Here is a 25,588-nt window from a genome sequence, read left to right as displayed (position 1 = left end):
TCTACACACACACGAAGAGAGAGACACACACATACACATTGTATGCAATTAATTACTTAATTATGTTTTAAAAGTTTTTTTTTTCCCTTTGAGGAAGTGTCTCTACACACAGCCCTGGCTGTCCTGGGCTCACCAGGTTGACTCGAACTCTCACAGAGATCGACAGAGATCTATCTCATCTGCCTCCCCAGTGTTCCGTGCCTAGAGGAATGTCTTAAGTTTCTAAAGAAAAACAAAAAAAAGAACTTGGGCTCTTTCCAATTTGTCGCTGTTATAAATAGCTCTGTTCTAAGCAGCGCTATCCATACCGAGTTTCCCCGTTATCTCCCGGGGGTCAGTTGTGTTATGAGTCATATTGATCTGGCACCGTGGCTGGAAGAGTTGAGGGGAGAGCCCAAGCTAGAGTTTGGCTCTTCTCTTCCTCTTCTTCACTACAGTTTGCGGATGCCCTCCTCCCTGCTCCCAGCACTTAGCTACTTCCCCTTTCCCCTTGGGTCTTACTCATTCGTAGTAACGGATTTAGTTCCGATTAACTGTTGCCACACAGCAGACAACCCAAAACAATGTCGCTCAGGGCAACACGTCACTTCCTGTAGCTCAGTGGGCCATGGGTGCAGCTCTTCATGAGTTTTCTAATGTCCTTGTTATTATCTGCAGCCTGCCCCTCACCCAGATATACAGACAGAATCCCCATGTGACTAGCAGGGGATGCTAGTTGTCTGGGATCTGGGTTTGTCATTCTGGCTCCTTGAGACAGAGCAAGTCACTTGATTCTGAGGGACAGTGAATCAAGAGAATATTCTGGGCTGTAGTGGAGCTCAGTGATAGAACTTGACTAGCATGTGAAGCCCTGGTTCCATCCCCATCACTGTAAAATCTATATGAAGATGCGTGCGCTCGCGCGCTCTCTCACACACACACACACACTTGCACGCACGCACCATATCCCGAGGTGCCCACGTGGAAACTTCAAGGCCTGCAATGTCCTCTTATCTCAGCCACACTGCATCACATCTGTTATATTCCGACAAACCGAGCAGCCAGAAGCAAAGAGCGAGGCGTGGGCTCCACCTTGTGCTGTGAGGAGAGCCGAAGAACTTGCAGCCATCTCTGACCCTCCTCCACACTTGCACATCGAGGCATGATTGACTAGTGGCTTTTGAATTCTTCCCGCGTCTACCTGTAAGAGCCCCACCCTGTCACTTCCCATCAGCTCCTCCCTACCTCCCCTGCTGCAGAATCCTGCCTATGAGAGTTATATGGGCTCTGGGTCCTTTCCTGGCTGCCTGCAGGAGCCGCCCTCTGCTCTTTATCCCCTCCCCCCACTCATGCTTTCTAATCCAGGGCCGCGTCTTTGTTCACTTATCTCTGCCACATGCCACCAGCATTCAGTTATTCCTGGCTGTGTCTGCTGAGCTATAAACAAGGACTCTCTTGTGTTCTCCACACCCCACCCTGAAGTCTAGTAAAGTGCTTGGTGTATAAATAAAGGTGTTCATAAATTCCGTTTCCTGGCCCCCTTCTCAAACATTTGGCATTCCATCGTGTGTTGAAGGAAGGAGCACATTGTCTTGTGACGAGAGGTGGCAGGAGGACAATGGGCTCCGCTGAATTGCTGCCGTGGGCACTCACTAGCACTCCGTGGGAGCTTTATATTCTTATCTTAACTGTTCCCACAGTTCGGGACGTACATGACAGCATCCGTGCTGTTCTGAGGCTGAGAACTGGAGAAGTTACATCACCTCTGCAAGGTGGCATGGTTGGCTGACATGATGTGAAAGTCATGGGATCATGATTCAAAACTCGGTGTCTGGGGCCACAGAGCACGTGTTCTCTTCTGTACTTTTAACCTCCAGAAACCTCGGGTTTCCTGTCTGTAGATCAGAGCAGGTAATCCCCGTAGGATAGGGTGGTTTGGATGGAAGGGGGAAATGCATCTGGTGTGCGCTTCCCGTACGTTGTCCGCTGGCCACCTTGTCTTTTCCTTCAGCACCTGACAATGTTTTGCACATCTAGGAGTCTTCATGGCTAGTCACAAAGTTGGGGGACTTGCCCTCAGCATCCTTGGTGTGAGAGTTGTTCACCAACCCATAGGTCTACACATGCCTCCCATGGAACCCAGATGTGGGGTCGAGGGGTCCTGTACCTTTTGTCCCTGTGACCACAGAGCAGACAGACAGCTTTCTGGGCCCCCGAGCAGTGGCCCCTGGAGCGGCTGAGCTGGGGAATTCTACCCTCTCACTTTAATTGCTTTTGTTTGTTCTTTTTAAAATTGATTCAGCAAGAGCTCATTAATTCCCTTCCTCTCCCTCATCTTTATGCATGCCCACCCTGCCTCCCAGTTCTATTCCTGTCTTTCTGTCTCTCTCTGTGTGCTAAAGCCTGCAGGGACTCCATTCCAAGTACTCGTGCCATGTGAGGTCTCTCTGGCTGAACCAGGATACGGGCCACCAAGGTGACAGCAGCTGTTGAGGGTGTTTCCCTGCCAGGGCTGGTGATACAAGTTGTGTGTTCTGTTTCCAGGGGCCCTTCCATCTTAGTCTGGCTCCGGCAACATGTTCTCAGGCTAGAGACAGATGGTTTAGGTGGTCAATAGTCTAGTCTGGTTTTCCATCCCTTCTCAAGCTCAGTTCATCTCCAACTGTCTTGCCTGGCCACTGACACATGACATTGAGGAACCAGAAGGTAGAGAGAGTTGGAGATTTTTCTTAATTCTTCTCATTTTTCTCTCTAAAGGGGCAAACTAAAAAAAGTCTGGGAATCCAGCAAGAGGCACAGAAGCCTTAGCACCCCTTCCTTCCTGCCTTCAGATACTCTTTTTGCACAGGGTCCATCCTCAGACCCAGCTCTCTATCACCCTGGTTCTGGCATTTTTTACCACCTCAGACAATCGCATGTTTTGTGATTCTGTTCTGGCCATGGTGTCTAGAGTCTGACAGATCTTCCTGTGTGAAAAGCATTCCTGCACCCGTGGGGATTGGCTTCCAAGCTCATGAGAGGTGAGGGAGGAGGACAAGGCAGCCCAGTGCAAGGTTCTGGATGCTTCCTTGCAGAGGCATCCTGTGACCTGCAGGAGATGGTGCTCTAGAGAGGACTGGGTCCAGGCACACGCTGGTCTTAAAAGAAGCAGCATGGGGGGCTGGAGAGATGGCTCAGTGGTTAAGAGTACTGACTGCTCTTCCAGAGGACCCAGGTTCAATTCCTAGCACCCACATGGCAGCTCACAACTGTCCAGTTGCAGGGGATCTGACACCTTCATATCAATAAACCATAAAAAATATTTAAAAAAAAGAAGCAGCATGGTTAGGGGTGCCGTATCATGATAATACCCTAAGAGCTATTTCAAACACGTGATTTGGGGGGGCTCGCAATTTAAATCTTAGGGTAAAGTGAGATGGCAGAGACAGGAGGGTGAAAGGGCATAGGATGGCGGAATGGGTACTGTGTGCATGTGTGTGTGTGAGAGAGTGTGGGCATGTGTGTGCCACAAAACATATGTGCCACAGAACATGTGTGAAGTCAGAGGACAACTTTCCAGAGTCTCTCCTTCCACTGTGAGATCTAGGGACTGAACCCATCATCTCTCCAGCTCCCTCTGCCTCTTTTTCCTGGAGTTATTTTATCGCTGCTTATCTAAATTGACGCCATCTCCGTGACACTGCCAACCTTGGAGCTGAGGGCTTTGTGATGTTTTCCAGAATCTTCCTCTGCCTTCACCTAGCTGCTCTGGCAGAGAGCAGAGCAGGGCCAAGTATCTACTCCACCTTAATCATGCTCCCAGAGATGGGGTCCTGTTGCACGAATTCGTATTGATCTTAATAATAAAAACCAGGAGTGAGGCCAGGCGGTGGTGGCGCACGCCTTTAATCCCAGCACTCGGGAGGCAGAGGCAGGTGGATCTCTGTGAGTTCGAGGCCAGCCTGGTCTACAGAGCTAGTTCCAGGACAGGCTCCAAAGCCACAGAGAAACCCTGTCTTGAAAAACAAAAACAAAAAAACAAAACAAAACAAAACAAAACAAAAACCAGGAGTGAGATATTAGAGGGTGAAAGCTGATAGATCAGAGAAGCAGAGCAGCCAGCCACTAGTTCTTACCTCTACGAAATCCTCAGACCGAATGGGGTATCCTGCGTCTACAAGTCCTCAGACTGAATTCTGAGCCCCCTGTCTCCTCCCCAGTCACTTCCCACATCCACCTCCCTAGTGCTGGGATTGAAGGTGTGAGCCATCACCGCTAGGCTCCATTTCTCTTTTAGACTGATTCAATCTCACGTAGCCCAGGGTGGCCTTGAACTCACAGACATTCCCGCGCCTCTGGTGTGTGCCTCCGCTGCCTGGCCTCTAATGGCTAACTAGTGTGGCTAGCTCCGCATTCTGATCTTTAGGCAAGCTTTGTTTGTCAGAGCACAAACAGAATATCACCACAGGATCCCCTGAGGACTCTACTGCTAAGTACAGCCACCCTCCCCTTCTACTTTCCAAAGGGGCTTCTCTGTAGCCTGTGTCTGCTAGGGAAGGCAGGGAGGGGCTTGACCAAGGCCCAGCTTGGGTGTCTGGGTGGAGCTGCTGCCTGCAGTTCTATAGTGATTGACATCAAGCTGACTCCCTCCATCCCGCCCCCCCCCCCTTTCCCAGTGTCCATCCTTCCTGCCTTCCTGACTTCATCTGGCAGAGACAGGAACAATTGAGTGGAAAAGTGCCTCTGAGCACTTCCTGTCCAGCTGATCTGCCAAGCCAAGGGGAGGAGTGGCTGGGGAAAGCTGGGATCACGCAGGAGGAGGTTCTGGGGCTGCTGCTTGTGTAAGGCGGTGGCTGGAAGAGGGTGCTCTCCACCGTTCACAGTTGCTGGAGGAGGGGACTTAATTGTTTCTGTAACAAAGAAATAAGACTCTGAGGTGATGCGGATACTAATTAGCTTGTTCTAGAATATCCTATTGTTCTCCATGAGCATATACAATTAGTATTTTGTGTAGTCAATTAAAAAAGAGAGAGAGAGAGACAGGTAAGATGGCTTAGTGGGGGAAGGAGCTTGCTTCCAAGCCTGTCGATCTGAGTTTCAGCCACAGGACTCACGTGTGAGAAAGAGAGAACTGATTCCTGAACGTTGTCCTCTGACCTCCACACCATCACACAAAATGAATTCAGGATAGTAGCCCCAGAACCTGTCTCTGTAATGATTTAGGAAGCTCTAGTGTTTTTTACAGGCTCTTTGAAGAGTGGCTTGGGGGATCAGAGGCCTCCTGAACACAGGGGTGAGGGTGGGGAGGTGACTGTCACCTCTGTCTTTCCCCAACTCTCCTCAATACTGAGGTTCTGTCTCTGTGCTGTGTGTCTAGTTCTCTCTCTTAAAGACTTTTTATTGTTTGTGTGTGTAGGGGTGTATGTGGGGGTATGTGTGTGCATGTGTGTGTATAGGGGTGTGTGTATGTGTAGGGGTGGGGTGTGCATATGTTCGTGTGCGTGTGTAGGGTGTTGAGTGCTGCTTCCCAAGGAGGCCAGAAGAGGGCATCAGATTCCCTAGTGCTGGAGTTTACAGGTGATTGTAAGTTGCTCCACCTGGGCGCTATGAATAAAACCCTGGTTTGTCCTCTGGAAGAGCAGTGAGCACTGCTGACCACTGAGCCATCTCTCCAGCCCCTGTCCAGTTCTCTTGCCCAGAAACCCAATCAACTCAGGAGAACTTTCCTAGGCGCCTGTCTGAAGTGTGACTAGTCCATACTGCGTGTCTGTTCTGTCCCAGCCAGTCTGCAACACAAATGGGTTCTGGAAGAGTCTATTCCTTGCTGCCCTCAAAACTGAATTACTTTTTGTGGCCAAGATGAGGGAGAAATGTCCTGAAGCTGACTCTCTTTAGAATTGACAATTTCAGAGAGACTTTGTATTTTTGTTGTTGTTTCTTTTGAAACTGTATTATACAGCCCAGGTTGGCTTGGGACTCGGACAGTTGGTCCTGCCTCCACCTCCTACGCTCTGGGATTGCAGGTGTGCTCCATCACCTGTCTAGGAATGACCAGTGGCCAGGAACAAAATGGTTGCACAGTTGTTTATAAGGGAGGGTATTGCCAGGGAGCCCTGGGTTGAGACATGCTTAGTGCAGAAGTGGATCACTGTGTCTCTGCCCCCAGAGGGAGCAGTCGGAGCACGCACAGGAGGCTTCTCCTAGAAAGCAGGCCTTGGCCTCCCAATACACCACACCCATGCCTTACAGGCTGAACCCTGGCTTCCAAGAAATGTGGAAACCTGGCTGGAGCAGGAGAGATTTCAATTCTCACCTGGCTTCTTCTCTCCTTTTAGGATATAACCAGATAATTTCCCATCCCTGGTGGGTCCCAGCTGTTCATATCAGCTGGGAATTGAGAACAATAATCTAGGGCTTCCTCTTTGACTTATATGAAGCTACAGTGGAAACCAGTTAATGTGTTAAAAAGCTGCGCAAATGTTCAGAGAATATTATTATTGCTGTTATTTTGAGCTTCGTGTATCCCAGGCTGGCCTTGAACTTACGGAGATGAGGGTGATGTTGAACTACTGATCTTCTTCCTCCACCTCCCAAGTGCTGAGACTACAGGCATGAGCTACACCTGGTTTGCAGAGGACTGAGGTTGAATTCAGGGTTTCACAATGCCAGGCCAGAGTATTACCGACTGAGCTACATCCCCAGCCCCAGAGATTAATAATACAGTTATTGTTTTAGTGAGGGATAAAGAACTGCTGGAGACGAAATTGGAGCTCTAGTTCCCTGGAGACATGCTTTCTTCCAGGGGGGGGATGAAGAAAGGGCCACTGGGGTGTGACTGCCTGCTTCTCCTTGTTGCTTGCTTTAGACCAAATCCTGGATGGTCAGATAAACGTCTGTCAACCCCAAATACAAATCACAGGCCCAGATCTTCCCATTTCCCCTCACCTAGTTCATTTCCCTCCCTATAGAGTTGGGGGACTCTGCCCAGAGACACCGATTGTGGAGCTTAGAGCCTCGATGCCCTCTATCTCTCTTCATTTAGTGGAGCACCTCCAGGCCCGACAGAAACCTGTGCCCTCCTTGCTGTGTGGGCAGGGCCTCTGGTTTATGATAGCGATACCCTGTGTTTATAGAGCGTCTTTGTTGTTGAGAGTTTTCTCTCTGTGCATGCTCCTATCCTTCGGAGGGTACAGACTGAAGGAAAAGCTCACGGTGACCTTGGGTCACTTGGAGGCATCCTGTGGTTTGCTTGAAGTCCTGCTGCCAAGAAGTGGCAGGGCCAGGATTTTCCTTTCAGTCAGTACTGCAGCTGGGATGAGTGGCTGGTCACTTCCTCAGGATCTAAGAGGTCTGTGCCTGCTTGTCCTGGCTTTGAGGGAGGTCGATTCACAGGGGACCTTGGGCCCTGTGGTCCTTGAAGATCAGTGAGAGCAAGGAGGTGTGAGGTGGACTTGGCCTGGAGGCGATTCGGCCGTGGCCATCTTGTGACTGCCTAGCATGGGCATGAATATGGAACAAGCACCTTGGTGGAATACTGTGCTCTGGCCCCTACAGCAGTGTGTCCCAAGAGGCGGGCTCCGAGCCAGCTTCTTTGATTGGCTGTTGGGGTCTGGGGTGGAGCATCTCCTGGTGTGCTGCACCTTAGGAGCAGGTGGAGGAGGGCACCAGAGCGGGCTGCTCCGTGGGAAGTGGACTATTGGCAGCACAAGGTGGTTCTCATGCACCCTTCCTGGCTGGTAAGGGCCTGGGACTGTGGGAGACGGGGCAGCTGACCCGGCTCTTGGCTGGGTTTTCTAGAGGCATCTCTCTACTTCCATCTCTCCACGCACTCCCCACGGTTGATTCTTCACTCTCTTCTTTTCTCTCGTTCTTTCCTCTCGTCTTAGTCAGTTGTTTTCTCAACTGATTTGAACTCCGGAACGCGCCAAGCATGGCACACTTTCTCCCGTTTCCAAAGGACCCTGGCCACCACACCTTGCTCTGCTTGCCTGCAAGTTATGTCTGCTTCTCTACCTCAGTCCCTAGCTTCAGAGCCCTGTCCCCTCCTTTCCTTCGAGATCAGCAGCACCAGGAAGTGCTGAGATGGGAGCAGCCTACAGTGTGTGGGGTGTTTGTCCAAGGTGGGGTTGGCATGGCCTGGCTGGCTGGGCAGGGTAGGGCTGAGGCTCAGGCTCCGGTTCTTGTGTGGCCTTGTCCTTCCCACACCTACCCTTTCTCCTCTGCCCACGCCCCACTTCCGTCCCCTGGTGGAGGCAGAGGTAGCAAAGCCGACCCAACAGCTGTAGGTGCTGTTTGGCCGAGACTTTTCTCAGACCTCAGGTACAGATGGCGGAACTCCACCTGGGACTGGCGATGTTCCAGGAGGGAGGGCAGGACCTGCCTTCTGAAGAAGGCCTGGTTCCACCAGGGGCTGCCACTTTCTCTGGTAGGATCGCTGTCAAAGACGTCGTGGAACTGTAGACAATGAGGGTGCAGTGGCAGAGGTTCTGCTGGGAAAGGAAGAGAATTCTGGTTTCTTGTCTCATGTGTGCAGGTGGCTACAGAGCAGGTGCCCAGGGCCAGAGTCAGGTACCTTGGTCAGCTTTGAGGTGTTTATTACATCATGGCCACAAGCTCACAGTGATCCAATTTGTCATTTATTTTACTCGTTTGTTTTTTGAGATAGATTCTGTTATAGCCCAGGCTGGCCTGCAGCTCACTATGTAGCAAAGGATGACTTTGAACTCATGATTTTTCCTACCCTCACTTCCTAACTGCTAGTATTACAGGCATGTCCCATTATGCCTGCTCCTTTTTTTTGGTATTTTTTTCATTCAAGACAAGGTCTCACTAAGTTGCCCAAGGCTGGTCTTGAACTCCCTTTTTAAATAAAAAAAGTTACATTTTATTTATTCATTGTGTGTGTGTGTGTTCATGTGTACATGATAGATACACATGGAGCCAGAGCACTGTTTATGGGAGTTCTGCTCTCCTTCCATCATGAGGATTCTGGGGGCTGCTGAGTCACCCTGCCACCCACCCCTTGAGCTGTGTAGCCCAGGCAGGTCATGAACTTAGCATCCTCCTGTCTCAGCCTTCTGAGTTACTAGGATGTAAGGCCTGTCCTGTGCCCCCAGATCTAGCTTCTGATTTATATAGTTAAACAAATGTATTTATTTAAGACCGAGTCTGTCTTGAAACCAGGAGCTCATCAATTTGGCTAGACAGCCAATGAGCTTCAGGGCTCTGCTGGTCCCCTGACTCCTCCCAGGATTTTTTGAAGAGGTGTCCAGGACCCAAACTCAGGTCCCCAGGCTTCCATGGCAGGCACTTTATTGAATGAGCCATCTCTTTAGTCTGGTGATTTGTATTAATTTAAAAAAATTTTTAATGAAAACTTTTAAGCTCGTGCAATGTCAGAGGGAATAATGAAATAACCCTTACATGCCCGTTTCGATCATTTGGAAGTGGTCTCCCGGACAGTCAGTCTTGCTCATTCCCAGCCCTTTCCACCCTCTGGTTATTTTGAACAGAAACCTAGACAGCTGATCGTTTCGTGTCTAAAGAAAAATGCCGAAATATCATCTTCACACCTCAACAAAACCAACAAGGCTCGCCAGCATTTGCATTCCTCCATCATGTTTGAAAACGATTTTCCTTTTTATCTGGATCCAGATAAGGCCTGTTCATCATTGATGGGCTGTTTCTGCTCTCAGGTCGCTCCTGTCTGCATGGCCCTTTTCCCCGTCCTGGGTTTGGGGGTGGAAACCTCAGCACGTTGTGTGACAGGGTCTGCTGTCCCTGTATGACCGGCAAAGGCAGCTGGAGGTGGAGCTTGATCAAGACTAAGGGTCCTTTGGTGGCTGTACGTGGGGTGTGGGGCTAGACCCTGCCCTGTGCGCACCCTATCAGGACACCCTGTGTCTGCTTGCTTGTTTGGGATGTCAGTAGCCTTGATGATCTCTGCCTATACCCATTAATTCATTACAGACTAATTGCCCATTAATTATTCCCTCTAATTAGACGTTGCTTCTTTGATTTCACAGTACGTGATCACTCACTTTGGAAAGAGGCCTCTTCCTCCGGGAGGTGTTGTTGTGGAGCCTGAGACCAGGAGACAAGAGGGCGGCTCATCCCCACCCACTCTGGCCTCTATGGACTGGGAAAGTGCCCAGTCGAAAGTCTAGATGGGGTCCCTCTGCATTGCTCTACAGACAAATCTCGAGGCAGTCAAAACCCGAGATACACTTACTAACTTTCTTTCAGTTAGTTCTGAAATACAGTTCAGCTGTATTTAATCAAGTGATTACTAATTAGTCACTAGGTTCCTGACTGTCCCTAGTGATTTCTGCTGCCTGTGACCTAATCTATTGTTTATAAAGCGTGTGTACATTCGCACACACAGACAGACACACAAACATGTGCACACGTGCATACAGAAAAAAAAAGATAGTCCAGTCTAGAGGCTAAGAGCTAAGCTCCAAGGTCAGCTCACTTAGGTATGGCTTGTGGTTCTACCACTGTCTGAATACTTGGCATTGGGCAAAAAAAGCTAAATTCTGCCTGCTTTAGTTTTTCTGTATGCTTCGTAAGGTTTATTGTGAATATTTTTTTTTTGAGGTGGTGTCTCACTATGTATCCCGGCTGGCCTGACATTCTCTATGTAGGCAAGGCTGGCCTTGAATTTGCAGAACTCCCCTCATCTCTACCTCCGGGTACTGGGATTAAAGGCACGCGTGGCCACAGCCAGCTATTTTATGAATATTAAATGAAGAACTGAGCACAGCACACAGGGGCATGCAATGTGCGTTTCCTATTGTTATGTAAATCACCTCTCTGCAATCCAGCATCTACCTTGGGACAGAACAGTGGCAGACAGCTAGCATTTGGCTGTGTGTTATGGAGACAAGATTCTATCTTCTTTGTTCTGGTGTCCATTGCCAAGGAGGTGCATGCTGCCTTCAAGAGCAATTTCTTTTCTTTTCTCCTTGGTCACTCTCATCAGAAAGTTAACTCTAATTCTGAGGACATGACGTTGTCTAGAGACATCAGGGCCCCTCCTCTTTGAATCACAGGGAGTGGAGGAGATATCTGTCCTGGGGCAAGGAACCTGGCTCTCCTGTGGTTGCTCTGTCCTTCTCTGAGCAGGGAAGGAGTGGGGAGGAGGACACAGGGCTTGGCTTAGTACTGCTCCTGGTACTTTTCCTTCCTGGAGGCCTGGACTGTCTCTTACCCTCAGGAAGGTTCCCCCAAGGTTTGGGCCTGGAAAGCTGGGTGAATGAGGCTCCTCCCCGGGAGACTGAGGTCCCTGAGGCCTGGCTCAGCTGGTCACCCATCTGCCCCTGCAGATCAGAATGAAAGCTGTGTTAATAAGATGAAACACAACAACCCGCTGGGCAGGAAAGGGAGCGGATCAACCAGAGGCTCTCAGTACTTTCCTGGGCTTAACTGGGCCAGAGGCTCCAGCCAGAAAGTCTTCAGAGCTTATGACGGGCTCTTATTCCAGCTCCTTCTCACTGGCCAGCCCCGTGCCTTCTCACCTGCTGGCCACTGGAGGCACAAGGAGGACCTCACAGGGAGACAGAGAAACGGGGAGAAGGGATAGAGCGGAGTCTGAGAGGGAGCCTGGGCACTGCTGCCCCGGGCATCCCCGGATGAAGAACATACACCCTGAGCAAATGCAACACTGTGTGTCTGTCTCCCTGGGCTCCAGTCCAGAACATTCTAGAGCTACTTCTTCTGCTGGGAGCTCGGCCATGTGACTCACACAGGTGGAGACCGGTGAGCTTCCGTCCCGGGCACCGGAGGGCAGGGGGAAACTTGAGAGACACAGACACAGAAGGAGCTTTTTACCTCCTCTTCGTGCTGCAGGCTGCTGTGTGGAGCTGGCTTCCGCCTGGAGGGTTCTCTGCCTGGGCACAGAGCTCCAGGGTGTGAGCTATGGGCAGGTCTCGACTCATCCGTACCAGAAGGGAAGAAGGGAGCCCAATGGGAGTGATAAGGGTGAGTGGGCTCAGTGAGGTCAGGCTGGACTTGTGCCCATGTCCCAGTGCCTAGCTTAGCACAGAGAGAGCTCTCCTGGAGTGAAAATGTTAGCGAAGGCACGCTCCTTAGGCATCTGGCAGCAGAAGCAGTTGGCTAGAAATATACTCTAAGTAGACAGCAGTTCTCAACCTGTGGGCCGTGACCCCTTTGGGGTTGCGTATCACATGTCATTTACATCACAATTCATAATGGCAGCAAAATTGCAGTTATGCAGTAGTGGTGAAATAATGCTATGGTTGGGGGCCGCCACAGCATGAGGAACTGCATTAAAGGGTCAAAGCGCTAGGAAGGTCGAGAGCCACTGAACTCGAGGCTGGTGCAGGGTGTGTGAGCACTGCTATGTGCATTGGTACTGCTGTTGGTTGTCCCTGTCCCTGTCCCTGGATGGTGTAGGAGGGACAGTGTGTCGTGCTGGAATCAGGAGAGTAAGCACAGAGAGCCCGTGGGCTTTTGTGCTCCTTGCTCCTTCCCATGGGTTCCTAGTGCTTTACATGTGGGCACTGACAGCATTTGGCCCGTGATGATGCGACCCGGTAGGGCAGAGGCAAAGGGGAGTTTTATCCATTCAGACTTTTTAGGTTATGTTCCTCCTCCCTGGTCCTAGAACAGGGTGGACCTGCTCTAGGGACAGGGGAGCTGGGTATCCAATGATGCCCTTTGGTATGCACAAGCCCACGGACAGAGTTGGCGCTGGGCTCCATTTCGGCTGGCAGAAGGAGGCATGGACCTAGAGCTGCAGAGAAAGCTGGTTACTGAGGGTCTGACCCCGAGTGCTCAATCTACCTCAGAAGCAGCAGAGAGGAAAGTTGAGTTGACCCAAGCCTGGGACAGCCCAGCTGCTCGTGTTGGACTCCCAGGGTGAGGAGCTGTGATCGCTGTGGGCATAAGGCTCGACGGGTTCATGGCAGCCTAGCATGGCAGGTGCTGTTTCTTATGCCTCCCTTCCAGTATCTGATCACTGAGATCCTTGAAGGACCCTGTGGCCACCTGGATGTCCAGCTCAGAGTCTCCTACAGAGTCTGCACACTGACTGCTCTAACAATTACCAAAGAGAATGTTCTAGATGCTCAGGATCCTAAAAGGACCTGCAGCAGTTTCTAAAGGTTCTTGTCCTCTAGGTAAGAACAACCCCCATTGTAACACCCTGTTTTGGTGTTACACCCTCGGTACAGTTCGCGCGCAGCTGTACCGAATGCGAGTCCGGGCAAGGGCCTGGAGATTGAACACAAGACACAGAGACCAGGGTCATTCGATAGTAGATCAAGCGAATGCCGTTTATTCAGACTTGGGGAAGCCCTTTTCTACCTAACTGCAGCACAAAGATCTCTCCGCCCAGGAAGGTGGGAAATTACCATATTAACAATGGAGAAGATTGCCTGCAGCTAAATCACCAGGTGGGGCAGGGATAGCACGGAAACACACTGGAAGCTTAGTTAACTGTTAACAAACTGTCCCCGCCAATGCACCCCAGGAATAAGGGAGACCAGGGGCCCACACCCCATCTCCAGTCAGGTGGGGTTATGATACAGTGTTCTATGTGCCCAGGACTCCCAAGACAGGCAGCTGGACCTGAGGCCTCCCAGCACTGGGGACAGAGTTCTAGGTGCCTCTGAGTAAGAAGAGTTTGTGCGGTGCCCACCGGTTCTTTATCAAACCAAAGACATCACATGTGAGTCATTTATTGGGATGACCATGTCATCCTGGTTTGTTCAGGACTTTCCTGAAAGACGTCCTGTGTGGCGGGAACTCCCTTTAATCCCAGGAAAATAGAGACAGTTAGTCACCTGTCCAAGGATTCTCCCTCAGCCAGCCCTTAGCCCAATTTCCATTTCTGTTTCGCTGACTGAAGGAAAACATGTCTCTTCACCACTTACTTTCCGTCTTCCATGTGCTGATCCCAGAAATCTGGACTCACACACGGATAAGGATGTTGCCTACCCATGATGCTCCATGGCCTTTCGTGTCTCACGGGAACACGGAGACATCCGTGTCCAACAGCCTTTAGGTCAGCTGAGGCCTACTGTGGAGGAGGCTCCTGCGTGTCGGTGGCTGAGCACGCCAGTCAAACCCATGTCAGAGTGTCTTCTTTTCCAAATGATGCCAAGTGTCATCTACTCATCGGGTTTCCAGTTTCCTTTCCCAGCATGGTCCCTAACTGTCAGGTGAAAACAGAGTCCATTCCCCAGCTCCAAAGCCCTCTGCTTTGTATTTTCTTCACTCCAGATCTGTTTTTTTTTCTCCCTCTGATCCTTAGCTCCCAGAGATTCTTCTGTTGTCGTTGTTTGTAGTGCTGGGGATAGAACCCGGGGCACTGACCATGGAGCCATAGTCCAGTCTGTTTGGCTCCTGTCTTCGTCTGACCAGTGACTCTGTTTTCTTGTCTCAGTGCCTGTCTCTTCTCTGATGGCGCCAAAGAGTGGCCCGAGCTCAAGTTTCCTGTTGTCCAGCCCTGCTCTTTTGCTCTCATCCCACAGAGTGGTTATTCACACAGCTCCTTGATTTATCCTATTTATAAACCTTAGCAGCATGTCTCTCCTTAGTGACAAACACTAACATACCCTCCTTAATCCTGTCCACTATTCCAGCCTGTGCAATACTAAAAATATCCTTCCATCTACACCCTACGAGTCCTCAGTCCTGTCCCTTCAGAGGCCTACTTAACCGTCACACCAGCGAGAGCTGCCCTGTGAGGGACAGGACCTCAGGAGGACAGTAGCTCAGGCCTCTAGAGGTTGGTCTTGAAGGAGACTCACGGGCTCCAAGTGCAGCAGGATTATACTGCACTATCACAGGTTAGGAGGAGAGGGCACAGGGGACCCCACAACCCCACAGAGCCTTGGGGACTGGAGTGTGTGCTAGGCTTAGTTCTCGGTCACTACACTCGTGATTAGAACCCAGACATGACGTGGGTGGCAGGCCTTACACAGTTGTCACCCACGCCCTACGATGACTAGAAGGATCTGAACTTCATTGCTTTTATTTCCTCCCTCCTCACAGGAGGCTGGTAGCCATCTGACTGCCTTACTAGGTTATCAACAGAACGAGCTGTCTTTGGGATGACACACCGAACAAACACATACTCTGTTAGGTAGCCTCTGCCCTCTGCCGTTTGTCTTTCCCCAAGCTTCTCATGCATGTGGCAGATCCACACCACGCCTCCTCTGTGCCGGGAACGTAGGCATGATCATGGCGAAGACTGTAGGCCTGCTGCAACACCATCTTTACCTCAGCTTTGTCTCTGCCTCTTCATCTGGCCGGGGCAGCTAGTGAGAGGTGGGTCTTCTTGGTCCCATCCATTTCCCTAAGGTTCTCATCTGCATGGCGTGGGAGCCATGTGGCCTGAGCTCTCCGTAATGACCTGTCTGACAAGCAGAAGGCACTTGGGCTGGCTGTTTTGTCTTTCTGGGCCTTGGCCTGCTTGTCTTTCCAGTGGCCGAACACCTTCTTGCCTGCCCTGTGCTGTAGGAGTGCCGTGCCGTCAAAACGAGCTGGCAATGCCGGTCTGCAAAAGCCAAGGTGCTGTGTAAATCGGGTGCTTGGTGGAGCAGAGAGGGGACAGTCCTCGGGAAAGTGCGGTCTAGGCACAGACCTGAGCCTTTCCCGGGAAAGGGTCTGAAGAGCCTTGCTTTGAGCAAGGCTTCCCAAGGGCCAGTGCTGGCACACAGCGGTGGCACAGCAGAAACCTGGCATGTGGACACAGGCTTCTCCTTACCGTGTGTCAAGTGGTGTGTTGAATGTGCACGCCAAATGCGGGGAGGAGATCAGGCCCCCAGGAAAGAAAGCACAGCCAGGCCAGATGTGGACACTGCCAATCAGGGAGGGCTTCCCGAAAGAGGTGGTAATGTTTAGGGTAGAAGAGTATTCATCCTTCAGGACACTCTAGAGGATGGATACCTAAGACTGGAGGATCATTTCTGTGCATCAGGGCAGGAATCGCCAAAAGGAACGAAGGTGTGAAGCGTTACGTGGGTGACAGCTATAGTTAGGTTCTGAGGGACGAAAATGCCTGCTGGGGCAGGGGGATGCAGAGAGGCATGTTTAGGAGTGCAGCTGTGGCTCGGGGGAGGGACCCCCAAGATGCCATAGCCTGCTTCTCCCGTTCTTGGTGGGCTCTTAGTAGTGTTCTTCGGGAGACCACTTGCTGCGCCCCCAGCCTGCAGCAGCAGTCTGGCCTGTCATCCCACCGGCCTCCTGAAGTAGGGTGGGAGCTGGCCTGTCCTTGGTCAGGAAGGGGAAGAGAATTCCCAGGAGCGCGCATGGCCTTCTGGCCCCATTTCCTCATTTTGAGCAGAAAGCCTGGGCACACACACAGGTGCTTGCAGTTAAGTTAAATTGTGTATCTGAGGTTAAAGGTGGTGGATAACCAGACAGACCTGAGGCTCTGCTGCCTGCTGTGTGACTTTGAGCAACTTTCCTAACCTCTCTGGCCTAATCACATTTTTTAATCTACAAAATCAAAGTAACAAAAGATTTTGCCAAAGATCTAAGTAGTGATGACAATGCCCACACATACAGGGTAAGGAGCCAGAGCTAGGGTGCTTGTATGTTTAGTTTGTTCTCAGTCTTCTGCTAAAGGGGAGGGGACAGAAGGCCCTGCAGAGCCTCCTGGCAACTCCAGCCTCCTGACTGGTGGGTGGGGCTGCCGTGTCCACACTATCCCCAGTATAAGAGATCCAGACTCCAAACCTCCTTTACTCTCCATGTATCGTGACAGGCACAAAGTAGGCATCTCTTAGACTTGGCAAGTGAAAGACATAGTTGAGGTCCTTGACTTCAACTCAGCCTGGCAGAGGATTAGGGAAATAGGGGATCTACAAGGAGCCTTCTGCAGAGGAAGGGAAGGCATCTTCCACCCACTCCTTCCTGTAGAGGAGGCATGGGGGAGCGTGACAGGGTTCAGGCTGGGTCAACAATAGCAGGCCCTACGGACAAGAGGCGCAAGGCAGCCTGGGACTCTTGGATCTGCAGGGACTACGCGAGGAGGTGGAGTGCTGGCAGCTGGTGGGAGCCTTGAATGCCCACGCAGGGGACTGGATTTCATCTGTAAAGATTGTAAAGTAGGCATGAGGCAGTCAGCTTGCTCCCTCTCCTCTCCTGGCTCCATCCTGTGGGGGCCATGTCCAATCAGCTGGGGATCAGAGAGGCTTTGTAGCCTGCCTGAGCACACACAGAGTACTTGCTGTGGTTGGAGTAGAAGCTCAGGACGTGGGGTCAGAGTAGGAGCTCAGGACCTTTGGCATCTGCTCAGCGGCGCTTCTTGTTTAGACCTGTCCTGTGAGCATCTCGATTTGACTGCTCCTGCTGTCCTGTGGGCAGCTGTGGCCTCTGGCCAGCCCCATTCTTCCCTCTGGCTATCAGGAGAAGCTTTGTTCATTTAAAGAACCAGGAGTGATGGAGCCTGTCTCTCCTTCTCCAGACCCCCCCCCCTTCCGCTTCTCTGGCATACAGAAGGAGTCACAAGATCCCCTGGAATAGGTTCCATCTTCTCTTCCAGGTGCTTGGTGCCTGGCACACGCCAGATATGGTTGAAGACCTGTTTTTCAAAAGACCAGGTAGGATGCAGCGGGTAGAGGCGGCATTCTGAAACTTCGGAAGTCACTGATAGCCCCCGCTGCTCCTCCTCCACTTTAGGGCGTCCCATGTGCCTTCCAACCGTAGGCTTCACCAGTGTGTGGGGAGCAGGGAGTCAGTTTGCACTGAGGGTCATGTGGGGAGAAGTGAGATTCCAGAAGGCGGTGGCGCAGAGCCTCACTGGGCTTTGGTATCACCGCTGTCAGTATCCCTGCCTCCTCAGAGTCCGCCAGGGCCTTCTCTACAGGAGCCTCCACTGGCTCTGGACTCCTTGGCAGCCCAGCTGGTGCTCCTGGTGTGTTTTGTGGTAGAGCGAGACTCCTCACATGAGAAGCAGCCCCCAAAGTTCATGCTAACCTCAGGGGTCCGGGAGAATCTCAGGCCACTCTTGAATCATTCTCACCAGGCAAGCCCAGGGCCGCCGTTTCTATGTTAGAACATCAGAGGTCACGTCCCACCCTCACTACCCCAACTGACCCACAAACACAGACTGGGCCTCTAAGGATGCTGGGCCTGAAAAGCAGAGCTCTTACGTGAGAAGCCCTAGTGGGCTCTGAGAAAGTTGTACGCCAGACCCCAGGAATGCTGGGGTGAGGGAGACGCAGCCAGCTGGAGGCACACGAGAGTTCTGCTGGAGGTGACATACAGGCAGTTGCCTTACAGGAGGACGAGTGCCACTCAGAAATGTCCTGAGCAAGAGTGACAAAAACCAGAAGAGAGTGGGACCTCACCCTTCTTTGTGGGGGATGAGGATTTGTAAGGGGACAGAATGGGGCTCCCTCCCACTTAAATCTCATAGTTGGTGACAGTAAGGAAGTCCCTTCACTTGACTTCAGTTTCTCCATTTGCTAAGAAAAAAACATTTAGCCTGGTGGTTGTGGTGCACGCCTTTAATCCCAGCGCTCGGGAGTCAGAGGCAGGCAGATCTCTGGGAGTTTGAGGCCAACCTGGTCTACAGCTCTAGTTCTAGGATAGCTAAGGCTGTTACATAGAGAAACCGAGTCTCAAAAAAAAAAAAAATAAAACAAAAAGAAAAAAGAAAGAAAAGAAAAGGAAGGAAGAAAGAAAGAAAGAAAGAAAGATAGATAGATAGATAGATAGATAGATAGATAGATAGATAGATAGATAGATAGATAGATGTTTGAGGCCAACCACAGACAGGGTAAGAGCAAATGATTTCTGGGTTTGTCCCTCAGGGCGGTGTTAGCTGCTGTCCTCTGGAAGGAGATGACTGAACGGTCCTTACAGTGAGCAGGATGGACATCTGCTCCTTCAGTTCCCAGTGTTGCCCTCTGGGATAGGGGACAACATGTTACAGCTTCAGCTGTCTCTCCTCTGTCCCTTCCATTGACATGCTGCTTGGTCTGTGGGGGGTGGCGATGAACTCAGGACCTCATGCTGGCGGGACAGCTTAGAAGTTGTCAGGGTAGGGAGAAAGTGGGGGTGGCCTGAGAGGGCCGGGACTGCCAGGAGCTGGGAGCTGACTCAGTTTTCCATCTACTGGGAGCCCCTCTCCTATGAGTAGCACTCACTGTCAGAGTGGCCTGTGAGTCCTAGCCTTGTGGTCTGGGCATGGAGAAGTTAGCTGTCTTGACTAACTTTGTATCCGGATGGTGGAAAGGTGAACAGGAGGAGAAGGGACCTGCGTCCTTAGTGTTTAGCCTCTAGTTGAGGTCATTAACAGAGCACTTTGTGGTTACAGCTCTGAGCTGTTCATTATCTCCGACTATGAGAACTGCGCACGTGCTATTTCCTGAGTCCCTGCCATTAGAACATCGCATTCCCTGCCTTTAAGGTGAGGACACATGACGCTGCCCCTCTCACAGACAAGGCGACCTTGCCTTAGGTCCTGCTTTTCTCTTGCTCAAGAGAAATTGGTAGCAAAGTAAAACCAGCTGCAGCCTGATGGTTGCAACCAGATGTGAGAGGCAGAGCTGAAATCCAGGCCCTTCTGTGCAATAATTTAGCCTCTCTGTGCTTCTGTTTCATCTTTTGTAAAGCCAGGATAGGAAATGTTTGTGTGGGGATCAGATGAGTGAATTTGGAAAGCCCTTGGCACTATGCTCACCCGCTCTGTAGCCGCTGCTCCTTAGCCACCTCAGCCCCTTGCTCTAAAGCCAGCGGACAAATCCCTGGGAAGCCTGGGGAACTGACAGCAGAGGCAGCACTACCCTTCCACACCGTGGCTTCCTATTGGCTGTTCATGTTATGGAGCAACACACCTGGTAATCAGGGTTGAACGGGCACACCTGTACAGGTCCAGACTGTCCTAGGTGGAGAACTACCAGAAGCTTCCGTACAGTGCTTGGCCAAGCCTCTTTTCAACCCCTCTGTGGTTTTTACCATTAACACCGTGTGTGCTTAAAAAGTCACAGATAGCCCTCCCTCTTAACCAAGCCCAGGGCACACTCAGATTCTCTACCATCTCTTCTTTTAAATTAAATGAAGCGGTGTGAGGAGGATTGGAGAGATGGCTCAGCAGTTGAGAACATTGGTTTCTCTTCCAGAGGACCAGAGTTCAAGTCCTGGCCCTGGCATGGCAGCTCACAACTATGTGACTGCAGCTGCAGGGACTCCGACACCCTTCCTGACCTCTGCAGGTACCAGGCACACAAGTGATGCACAGACATACATGCAGGCAGATAAACATACATACGGATAAGCATACATATAAAAATTTTAAAAAAAGGACAGGTGTGGTGGCTCATGACTTTAATCCCAGCACTCAGGAGGCAGATACAGGTGGATCTCTGTGAGTCTGAGGCCAGCCTGGTCTACAGAGCGAGTTCCAGGACAGCCAGAGCTGCATAGTGAGACCCTGTCTCAAAACAATAGGAAAATGTGCTGATTCTTGCTTATCAACCGCAGAAGGTCTCTTTCTAGAGTTCTACAGGATGCCCTTAGACAGGAGACCCCGAGGGAAGGAAGCGGTGGGCTTTAATGACGATCTAGTGGCGGTGTCGGGCTGGGGCAGCTGGAGAGGCTCTCGGTGACTGTGGGATGGGAGGAGTCTGAAGAGCACAGACTCACCTGGCAGAGGGGGCCCAGTGTCAGCCAGGCCTGGATTTCACTCCTGGGTGGGCAGTTTGTGCAGACTCGCAGGAGAGGTACCACCTTACTGCTTGCCCTGCGGAGGTCGGGGCTGGCCACTGCTTGGGAAGGTTCTGGAGCTACTCTCTGAACCTTGTCCCTGGTGCCACAGGCTTTATGTTTAGATTAAGCTTTCCTTTGACACTAAAGAGAGATTTAAGGGAGAGCAGTGTAGAGATGTCTGTGACTTTGCACAAGGCTGGAAAGAGTCTTACTCAAGTCTGTGGTTGATGCTTTGGCTTCTGTGGGCAGCAGGTTTCCACTGTTGATGAATGGTACTGTTTGGGAGAGAGATGGGGGTCACAGGATCATTCTCTCTCTCCCTCTGTGTGTGTGTGTGTGTGTGTCTGTCTGTCTGTCTGTCTTCCTCTCTCTGTTTTTGTCTTGTCACCATTTGGTGCCCCTGTGCTTTTGCCCCAGATCAATAGAGCAGTTTCCACCCTTGGGGACAGGAAAACCAGAATAGCATGCCTTCCCTCTGGCCCTCTGACTTGTGGTGACATTTTAGCCTATGCTGACTCTTCCAAGGATGAGTGTTTATCTGTTGTGTGATGATGAAGATTGAATCTAGCAACTCATCCATGCTGGGCAAGCAAAGCACCACTGCGCCATGTCTCCAGACCTTGGTTTTCTGAGACAGGGTCTTACTGTGTAGTTCAGGCTAGCCTAGAGCTCTCCATTCTCCCACATCAGCCTCAAGTGCTGGCATCACGGGTGTATCCCGTCACACCCAGATGGAGCATGAGTTAATGTCAGTGCGGTTGGTGTCTGTCTTAGCTTCCCCAGTGTCTGGGAATGGGTTTCAGTTCTAGCCGTCCACACAAAGGTCAAAGCAGTGACTGGCAGGCTAGAGAAGATGGAAAACAGGACAGGGTGGCTTTCCAGAGATGCCCCCATCTTTCTGGAACAAGTTAGCTAAGTTGCCATCCCTAGAATAGAGAGGAGGGGACAGCTCAACCCCGATGCTCAGCCAGCTCTGGGTTATGTAAAGAAAACCCCACTGCAAACATCCTGTGCTGACACTGGGCACAGGTTGAGCATCTCCTGTGTCCGTGTTCTGAGTGTCCTACAGCTAATATTTCTACCACTATCTCCCTAGTTCTCTGTGGGTTTCTTGTGGGTTCAGGAAGGCTCCAATACTCACCTTTTTCATTCTGTGTCAAGAAAGCCAACCTGGCCGTCTCCCCATCATTCTCCCCTGTCCAAGGTTTTAGAAATTTGGGGAATATCTCAGAGCTATAGCCGCTCCTGAGGGAGCAAATTCTTCCTGTAGGGAGGGAGTGCACAGACAGCATTGGCCCATTGATTCATGAGATGATATCACTGAGCAAAAGCTGTTTTGTGTGTGTCACATACATTGTGGGACCCACAGTGGCCTCCCAGGTTCCCTCCCTGCTCTACTTTGTGCATAATGAAGGCATTTCTAACTGCAGAACATCTTCAGCAGCGTGCACAATGCTTGTGTCTATTGCCATCAGCATCACCCTCCACTCTGTTTAAAGAGAGAGATAAGGCCAGGTAGTGGTGGTGCACACCTTTAATCCCGGCACTTGGGAGGCAGAGGCAGGCAGCAGATCTCTGTGAGTTCAAGGCCAGCCTGGTCTACAGAGCAAGTTTTAGGAACCAGGGCTATACAGAGAAATCTGTCTCAAGAAGAGAGAGAGAGAGAGAGAGAGAGAGAGAGAGAGAGAGAGAGAGAGAAAGAGAAAGAGAGAGCGAAAGAGAGAGAGCAGGGACAAGGTTAGGCAAGTTCTGCTCAGTAAGAAGGAATAACTGCTGCCTGCTCCAGCCATCTCCTCGTGTCCTTGAGGACACCCCACTTCCTGTGTCCTCACCCCAACATGCCAGAGTGGCCAGACAGGGCTCTGGAGCATCTAGAGAGGCCAGGCAAGGGAACATATTCTCAGAAGACTGTCCCTCTGGGCTCCTTCACTAGCCCACCCAGTGCGGCTACCATACCCGCATTTCAAGGCGCCTGATTAATACTGCGATCTGCAGGAATTGCATCCTGTAGGCGTGTGAAGCCAGTGCCAGCAGATAGCAAAGAGCAGCTCCTAATGCTTCTCTTTAGTCAGGCAAACAACAGGGACCTTTCCAGGAAGCTGGGGGAGAGAGAGAGCTGTCTGTGAGAGGCTCCTGGGTGGCTGTCAGCAGGCAGCTTGAATGGGTTTCTGCCTTTGTTGTTGATTGCTTAATTAGACACCCACATAGTTCTCCCTGCTAATGACCACAACGCCCAGAAGATCACAGATAAAGTGTGGGTCGTGGAGGTGAGCTCTCTAGGACAGTCAGTCACCCGAGAGTGAGGAGAGTGAGCGTCATGCTGGCAGAGCAATGGTGATTTCTGTGGTCCTTCAGCCCTCTTGTTGCTGAGGGAAAGGGAGAAGGGGAGGCTTCTCTTACTTCTGTCTTCAGTGTAACTTCCCGTGTGCACTCCAAACCCCGGGCTAAGGGCTCCTCTCTTGAGAAATTGGCATCCCAGTGTCCAGAGTCCCTGAGCCAGGGGACTGGAAAGTGCTGGGTCTCAAGAGTGGTGCACCATGATAGGGGCCACCAATGTCTCCCAGCACCTGGCAAGGCAGTGTGGAGGGAGAGAGAGCTCATGGGAATCCTAACCACCCTACAGCATAGAGACCTAGAGCTCCGGTTGCCCAGTCGGGAGCATCGAACTGAGTTGGGAAATAAGGTTTCTGTTTGCAAATGTTTCTGATCTCCTTAGACAGGGTGAGGCCACCTGCTGGTGGCTGGTGATTTGCTGCTCATGCCTGGGGGCTGGCTGCACCCTACCCAAGTACTCTCCAGCCCATTTGCCTAGGGTTGAGACATATGGGATTTCGGACAAAAGATTCCCAGTCCTGCTTCCCAGCCTCTTGGCTGAGCCAGTCAAATGCAGAGAACTTGCCCAAACGCAGGTAAAAGTTGCATTTGTGCTGCTCAGGCAGGGGCATGCCTCATGGACTCCCGAGTGCTGCAGCCTGCTAGGCGCCCTTCAGCCAGGCTCCTGCAAAGCTGAAGGCCATGTCCCAACCAGGGACGGGTCTTGCTGCTCCTCCTCTGGTGTCTGAGAGGCTTGCATCTTGGGTTTAGATGTTGTTTTGATCTGTTTTCTCCAAGCCAGGAGGAATGGATGCCTCTGGAGGGCAGAACCTGGCAAGGGCCTGTGTGCTGTTCCTCTCTTCCATGTTGTGAGCCCTGTCATGGGGTGGGGATGGGGGCAAATGAAGGGAGGGAGGTAGATAAGGAAACAAGCAATTCTGTTTACATCGTAGCCTGAGTGCCTTTATGTTGGGAAGCAGGAAAAGGAATAATATTCAGTTTTATTCAGTTAAATATGTGTGTGTGTGTGTGTGTGTGTGTTGGATGTATATGTGCAAGTGTGTATGCAGGTGTGATCACTTGTGTGAGTGCATGTGGGGCAGAGGTCATTGTCCTATGTACTTTTCAGGAACTTCTCTACACCACCATCATCATCACCACCATTGAGGCTGGGCTTTTCAGTGAAGTTGGGACTTGTTATTTGGGTTATGCTGGCTGGCCAGCAGAGCCCGGAAATCTCAGTTCCCACCTGGCATCTCCATACACACTCCAGTACACACTCCACTCCACGCTTCTGAGCAAGGCTGTTCTCAGCTCCCATGACACAACGACTCTGTATTTAAGCACCCTTCGGACGTGTTAGAAAGAACACTTGAGAGCTCTCGCTCTAATTCGGCAGTTTTCGTCAAGCTTTTGCTTCCAAACTCAGGATGTCTCACTGCTTGGTTCCCGGACTAGAAGCAAAAGAGCGTGTGGCCACGCTCTCCAGTCACAGGCAACGTTGCATCCCAAAGCTGTGAGCCTGCTGTCCTGTATTTCATTCCTGGGGCAGGCGAACTGTCATTGCTCTGTTTTTCCTGCCTTGCAATTCTGGGGTCACTCAAACTCCCCACTTCTGAGGACGGGAGTTCTCACTTGTAAAGTCCAGAAGCACAGCTCTGTTTTGTTGGGTCCAATTTCAACTCAGACCTCTCTCCTCAACTCTGACATCTTTCTTTTCCCAACTTTGTGTGTGTGTGTGTGTGATGTTGGCTTTTGTGTGGCCCTGTTTGGCCTTGTGACTCAGAACCACTTTTTCTCCTACATGGATCTTTTCATTAAGCATATTTATTTATTTTGTGTATATGCATGCATGCACACGCCCCACAGTGCATGTGTGTGGATCAGAGGAAAACTTTTGGGAGCTTGTTCTCTTCTTCCACCATAGAGATTCCAGGGATCAAACACAGATCACTGAGCTTTGGGTGCCATATTTTCCCACTGAGTCATCTCACAGGCCCCTTCTAAGTGGGTCTTTGCCCTGTATTCCTGTCTCCAGCAGAATGGGAGATGGAGACCAAGCAACTCTGCATTCATACTATGTGCAAGTGTAGGAGCCCAGAAGGAAGGCAAGGTGTTGCAAAAGAATTCCATTCCTTAAGATGCTTCAGGTCCCTCCCCTGCATCTCATGCAGCCTGGGGTTGGCTTTAAGCTCACTACATAGCTGGCTTCTCATTTCTGATCTACTTGCTACTATCTCGTGTGTGCGAGGCTTACCAGTGGGTGCTATCACGCCCTGTTTATGCAGTGCCAGGGACTGAACCCAGGGCGTGTGCTAACACGCTCCTTGCTGAGCTACACTGCCAGCCTTTTAATTTCTCTTTGGTCAATGATCTTCACATGGGAGAAAAGCTTGCTGAGAAAAGCTTGCTGCTCGTGGCCTTACACACTTGTCATCTCTGCTGTGGGAAGTACAGATAGGGAGATCCCTATGGCTCCCTGTCTGACCAGCCAGCCTGGCCTAATAGGCGAGCTCCAGGCCAATGAGAAACCCTGTCTCAAACAAGAAAAGAAAAAAGTCCACGTGGGCTGTATGAGAACGGCTGAATGAGCTCAGGAAGGTGTGGACAGTACGGGGAGTTGCAGCGC

The 25,588-nt window shown here is 51.2% G+C and overlaps 1 protein-coding gene across 14 annotated transcripts in view; it reads left to right on the top strand.

Annotated features, from left to right (window-relative positions):
* The window catches only part of Plekha6 (pleckstrin homology domain containing A6), a 139,339-nt gene that overhangs the window by 36,778 nt on the left and 76,973 nt on the right, over positions 1-25,588 (top strand). The window contains exon 1 of one of the 14 annotated variants that reach the window (XM_050147626.1): positions 7,611-7,694. The exons of the other annotated variants lie outside the window; for them this stretch is intronic. The gene's annotated coding sequence lies outside the window, so the exon portion shown is untranslated. Of the gene's footprint in view, positions 1-7,610; positions 7,695-25,588 lie in introns of those variants that run through there. 14 annotated transcript variants of the gene reach the window in all.

The sequence above is a fragment of the Alexandromys fortis genome, unplaced genomic scaffold (assembly GCF_014885135.2).
Source record: "Alexandromys fortis isolate MF-2015 unplaced genomic scaffold, M_Fortis_MF-2015_v1.1 scaffold_58, whole genome shotgun sequence".
NCBI classification, from domain to species: Eukaryota; Metazoa; Chordata; class Mammalia; order Rodentia; family Cricetidae; genus Alexandromys; species Alexandromys fortis.
This window is presented reverse-complemented; position numbering and strand designations above follow the sequence as displayed.